The 6,083-nt window shown below is 37.7% G+C and overlaps 1 protein-coding gene across 1 annotated transcript in view; it reads left to right on the plus strand.

Annotated features, from left to right (window-relative positions):
* Positions 1 to 2,196, plus strand: part of LOC121876021 (carbonic anhydrase-related protein 10-like) — a 158,596-nt gene extending 156,400 nt beyond the window's left edge. Inside the window, exon 12 of the mRNA XM_042380869.1 lies at positions 2,152 to 2,196. The gene's annotated coding sequence lies outside the window, so the exon portion shown is untranslated. The remainder of the gene's footprint in view (positions 1 to 2,151) is intronic.
* The last annotated feature ends 3,887 nt before the right edge of the window (positions 2,197 to 6,083 follow it).

Genomic DNA, 6,083 nt, shown 5'->3' on the forward strand with positions numbered 1-6,083 from the left:
ATATAATTTTACCTTGCATTATTATACCTTCCTCAATATAAACATCATCAGACCTCTTGTGTTTCAAAATACGTGGCTCAAGACGAAATAAGATGGTAGAGTGATTTCATCGTTGTCAGGAGGATTGCATCGACCACCCGCTGAATATATTACACTGCCAGACTTTTAGACAGATACTTCCACAAAAGTCTCGGTGGCTTACCTGAGAAAGCTTTTACTGTCCTGTCTGACGGATCAAGACTTATAGACGGGTTATATCTTCGAGATTCTTGCCCAAGACAGACGGGGAAACTCTCACGGGTCTCGGAGGTTGAGGGAGCCTCCTTCCTTGAGTACTTAGGTAGTGTTGTCTTGATTTACATAGTTGCTTAAAAAAGAAGAAAAGTTAAAGGTAAAGATAGATTCCCGTGACAAGAGCCGTTCTTCACGTCCTGGTAAAAGAGAGATTGTGTGAAAAAAAAGAGTGAGTGATTGTGTATGTGTGTGTGTAAGAGATAAAGAAAACCCTGACAGACAGACAGAGATAGAGAGCTAAATTTACTCATTTCCAAGACTCACTGGGTTAAAAAAACCCAACCTCTCTATCTTCCTCCTCTTAACCCAAATACCTTAGCCCAACCACACATAACGAACACTCAGGTAAAGTACTGTACACAATCACTAACATAGGATTTATCATACTTATAAATTACCTACATCATGAAATTAGTAAAATAACACACGAGTAAATCCAGAGGAACTGCCAAAAAATCAGTATTAATGGCGTTAATATTGAATTTTTCAGTCCTAATATAATCTACCGTCCAGTACCAGAGACGCCATTAACCAGGTATAGTCCCCACGCACCGCCTCTGTTAGGCCATATATTCAAGTGAGGTGATTATCGCGTCAAGATGGTCGACACAACAATTAAACCGTCTCTCATTACACACTAAGTCTCACTGACCAAGAGACTTCCTCAGATAGATCGATTGTAAACATAATTGTGAGGGAATTGTGTTTAAATACTGGAAAACATATATATAGTTTCTGGTCGATGGTAGACAAGATTTAAAGCGAATAAAGACAAAGTTATTATGACTGTGTGTGTGTGTGTGTGTGTGTGTGTGTGTGTGTGTGTGTGTGTGTGTGTGTGCGTGTGTGTGTGTGTGTCCTTACCTTCCTGTAGCTCCTCACCTGTAATCAGCCAGCTGCATCACGCTAACAGACGTCACTACAGAGAGGCAGGTGGAGGTGCCGCACAGGTGATCTGGCTCAATTAACCCAGCTGACACCCCCACCACTCGAGGTATTTAAGGTTCGCACACCTCCCTTATATACGACACGCTTTGTGCTGTATTAAGCCTATCACATACTTTATAACCGTGAGTTCTCCCTCTAGAGTACATTTCCTTTTTAGTACATATCCTTCTGGAGTACATAGCCTTCTAGAGTACACACTCCTCTAGAATACACGTCGCTCTGCAAGGCAATTTTTCACTGCACATCTATTCACCTGTTAATTAATGATTCTTACTCAGGTGGCTAATAATTCCTCATTAGTTGTTTCTTTGGTATAAAATTCACATCATTTTAGGGATCTGTTTTTCATCACACACGACACACCTCAGAAAACCAGAAATTAAGCAGCCATAACACAGGTGAGTCAGGTTACCCTCAGGTCTCGTCCTCCAAATGAAGACAGCCTTAACCCCTCCCTTAACCCCTGTCTGCAGACCTAAAATTACCACCTGACCTGACCTGACCTGGCTGGTGGTGGTGGGAGACTCTAATTTATGTCTTAATTATATATATTATCAATTTCAAAACATTATTTAAATATTTCTGTATAACTTATCTCGTTGAAAATACTAATAAGGCAGAGTTATCGTGTGTAGTAACTTACATTATTCGTATTCATTATAAAGTGTAGATCTTCCGAGGATATTCTTATGCATTAACTTTATGGCGAAGAGACAGACTTACCTATAATGGCCAGTTATTTAAGATGTAGTATTTCTCATTGCCTCAGAGTCATTTGTGTTGTACAACTTATTAGTATCAGATGGACAAAAAAGGCAAAAGAATGTTGTCGATGATAATATGACGTTACTGTTGGATGATTTATTGCCACTGAATTCTCTTTATGTTTAATAGACACTTTTAGCGTAGGTGTGTGTGTGTGTGTGTGTGTGTGTGTGTGTGTGTGTGTGTGTGTGTGTGTGTGTGTGTGTGTGTGTGTGTGTAATTTCTAGTGGTCGGTGAATCAATCTGAAAGCCTTTTATTACTCTTTAACTGAAGTTATATAAATTGTGGGTAAAATCATCTGTTTTTTTTCTTTTTCAAATCGATGTTTTAATCAAACATAACGTGAGCTGCTATTGTGATCCTGACAACAGATAAACTACGTCTGAAAATCTAAATTGTAGTCGGGTGGGGGTGATCCTTAATCTAAATATTTAATATTCAACTCATTAATGGTAAAAGATAATTAAATTTTGGTAAACGATGTACCCTAAATATGGTAATTATATTAATCACCAGTTGTTAATATACATGTATATCATATTATGTGTGTGTGTGTGTGTGTGTGTGTGTGTGTGTGTGTGTGTGTGTGTGTGTGTGTGTGTGTGTGTGTGTGTGTAATGTTCTCACAGTTTGGTGTAAAGTCTTAACACAAAGAGAGGAAAGTTTAGAGATATAATGGTTGAGTATGAGTTTGAAACCCCCGACCCCTTGACTTAATACACCACAAAGAAGTGTCTCAAGATTACTGCTTCCCTTGTTGGTCCCGTCGTGAGGTGGACATTCTTAACACTCACTTAAATTACCGTACCTTCAACATATTACTGGATATATATATATTACGAAACGAGCTTGAAAAATAATTCCAATTGACCCCAAAAAATCCCTAGAAAAAAGTTGGATATTCCCTAGAACATCTGCATATATAATTTCCCTTCATCTAGAGAAAAATATTAAATAATGTAATAATGATCGCAGTTAGTTTCATATTGAATCTTTGGCGTGAATTAAGAAAAAATCCACATCAGAATAAATTATATTATAAACATAAACAAGACCAACAGAGGAACACAAACACACGTGATAAGTAAAGAGGGTAAATATACGTATAATATGCACCCTATTGTTATGAATGTTTACTGAGAATAAATATACTGCCTCCACAAAGGTAAATAGCTTTCTGTATTAGAGGGTCGGGGTCGTGGACGTCCCACTTCTCATGCCTGTGGAGCGAGACTGGGCCAGCCGCTGCACACTAATTGGCTTAACGCGGTAAACTCGGCCTGTGTGGAGGATATACCATGCTAAACTAATTACCTGTAAAGTTACGCTAACCAAGTGAGGTCGATCCCGCGTATAGATGACAATGAACCTGGCTACCTGTGTGACCCTAGCTACCTGCGTGACCCCTAGCTGCCTGTTTGACCCGAGCTACCTGCAGTGTAAAAGGAACATAACAGATTCAGTACATAGAAGTTACAATAAATGGAAAGAATCAGTGTAATAAAATTAGAAATACATTTGAAGTGACAGATAGTTCAGTTATAAAATTTCATGAAACAAAACAATCTGGAAAAAATGTTTTATTTATATCAAGATGTTGTAAAAACTTGTGCAGCAAACCAGAATTTTTACGTCAACGAAAGACTTTTAAAACGAAAATATCAGGTTTAGTGAATCAGTTTGTTGTGTTATACAATTCCTGTTAAACAAAATACACCAGGTGAGTAAACTAAGGTACAGGTAACAGTACAGTTTAGTAGTGGCGCTCACACTGTTCCATGGTTCAGTAATGTTTTGTCAAATAGGTTGTGGAACAGTAATTCAAATGTCTTAGTATAATAAAGTTTCGAAAATGAGGAGGTTCAGTAAATTAGGTTCACTAAATCAAAAGTTTCTGTTGAATTAGTTTGATAAGTGAGGAGGCTTAGCGAGAGAGAGGAATCACTTCAGAAGGTTATAAGTGAATTAATATGAGATTGTCTTATAGTTCAAGTGAATAGATTCAGTAAATCAAATGGTTTAGTAAAATAAGTTTAATAAGAAGGTTCAATTCAGTTAAATAGTTTTAATAAATCAAAAATCTTAGAAAACAGAATTTCGTTCACAACAATCGAGTCATAAATTCGAACTGTAGAGAAATATAAAATTCACTTCAAAATCGTCTTGTCTGTGAAACTTTTCATAAAATAAATTTTAGAAAATTTTCAATAAGTATTGTGTGGAATACTTTATGAAGGTGGCTTGAGAAAACCTTTGTGAATATATTCCTCGATGATAAAAGTGCAAGAGAAACATTCATACAGAGAACCAAAGAATATTAAGTGACACGCTTACAGTGACCATATACTGATCCAAATTATCGTGTGAGAAGTATCGCTTTTACGACACCTTCAGGCCAGGGCAGCGTCTAGTGGTGTATTTGTTCTGATTGTGTTGATTCTTGGTATATATTGCGTTTAATAAAACACTAAATGTATTAGAACTCACATTCAGAAATACACGTTTATATTACATTAATGCCTCAAGATGGTTCAATTATTTTCCAAGAAATGCACTTGTGTATGCGGTGGTTAGTTCGGTAATAAGTTTCTCTACTTTGACGTATTTAGAGATACTAATATCTCTATATCCAGAGTAATATATACCAAGAATAATACATACCCTAGTAAACAGGTCAGCTGAGAGAACAGACTAATGATTAGCAAACGTAGCCTACCTTATACCGTCTATGGTGAAGTAAAGTTTGACTCACATTCGAGTTTGTGTCTTGAGCTTAACACAGGCGAGCCAATTAATCCTTATATTACTACGTGACTCTCATCCTCACAACGCTGGTAAAGTTATAATTGGAAGTGTTGAGGCGATGGAAACATGTTATGATGTGTTGATGGTTGTACAGACATGTTGAACTAGTTTTAGAATTTATGAAGACATGAGAGAGCGTATGGGAATACTGTCTGTACAGTAACGTAAATACGGTGCGTTATTACATTGATATACACTCTGTGTGTGTTGGTCAGACGGGGTGAACCAGCGGGTGGGTGTAGCTGTGACACCTTCATGGTAGTGTAGGTGTAGCTGTGAGACATTCATGGTAGTGTGGGTGTAGCAATTCACCTCCTTGCATTTGCTAGGTATTTACCATTCAACGTTGATCATCTAAAATAATTAATTTTATCAATATTTTCGTAAGGTGCTAACCCTGCATAAATCCCACACGACAGTAATAAATAAATGTAATATATTAAGAATAAATCCTCCATATCTTCTCTTGATCTCGCCCATGACAATTCACATGTTTACGTCAGCCCAAGTAAATGAATGACACTGACATAGCCAATCATGTGAAGCCATAACGGGTGGTCGGGCACCATTATACGCCACAATGGATTTTCGGAGAATACAAAGAGAAATATGGACCATTTTGACGGTGTTTTTCAGTATTTTCTTAGTGTAATATATATTAATGCCTTTATTTTACGGCAATTATTTACGTTTTGTGGTTCTCGACATCACCTTTGTTATGTTTGTGTTATGCTGTACAGTCGAAGTCAAAAGATCTCTCGTATAACCTTAGCTGTCACAGTGTGCCCTCCCTGACACAGGTAACCAGCTCTCAGTCAGGGAAGATCTATGGTTCTTGCCTGGACCACCCGGGGGTCCCTGGTCAATAGTAATACCAAGGTGCACAACCTTGGCACCCATGTAATATGCGTGTAAAGTTTCACTACTCTAACTACTTCCGTTTTGTAGCTGTTGCTGGAACAGACAGACACACAGACACGTTCTTTTATTATCATAGATAGCCAGTTAGGTAAGGTTAAGTTAGGTTAGATTTTCTTTGAAACATTTTATAATATGTCTTATGAGAATCTGCAGGAATGTCTATATACAATCAGATGTTTCCAAGAAAAGGATGGGAAAATATTTCAGAAATAAATCTGGTAACATAATAAGGAAATAAATGTCCCTTGGTTTCTGGTAATTGGGAGCGTCACCCAGGCGCTGAGCCTCACGCCACCACCCAGTAATCAGCCCGCGGCGCCATCTGTCTCTGCCCTGTACTTCTTGTCCC

The sequence above is a fragment of the Homarus americanus genome, unplaced genomic scaffold (assembly GCF_018991925.1).
Source record: "Homarus americanus isolate GMGI-L3 unplaced genomic scaffold, GMGI_Hamer_2.0 scaffold40047, whole genome shotgun sequence".
Taxonomy (NCBI): domain Eukaryota; kingdom Metazoa; phylum Arthropoda; class Malacostraca; order Decapoda; family Nephropidae; genus Homarus; species Homarus americanus.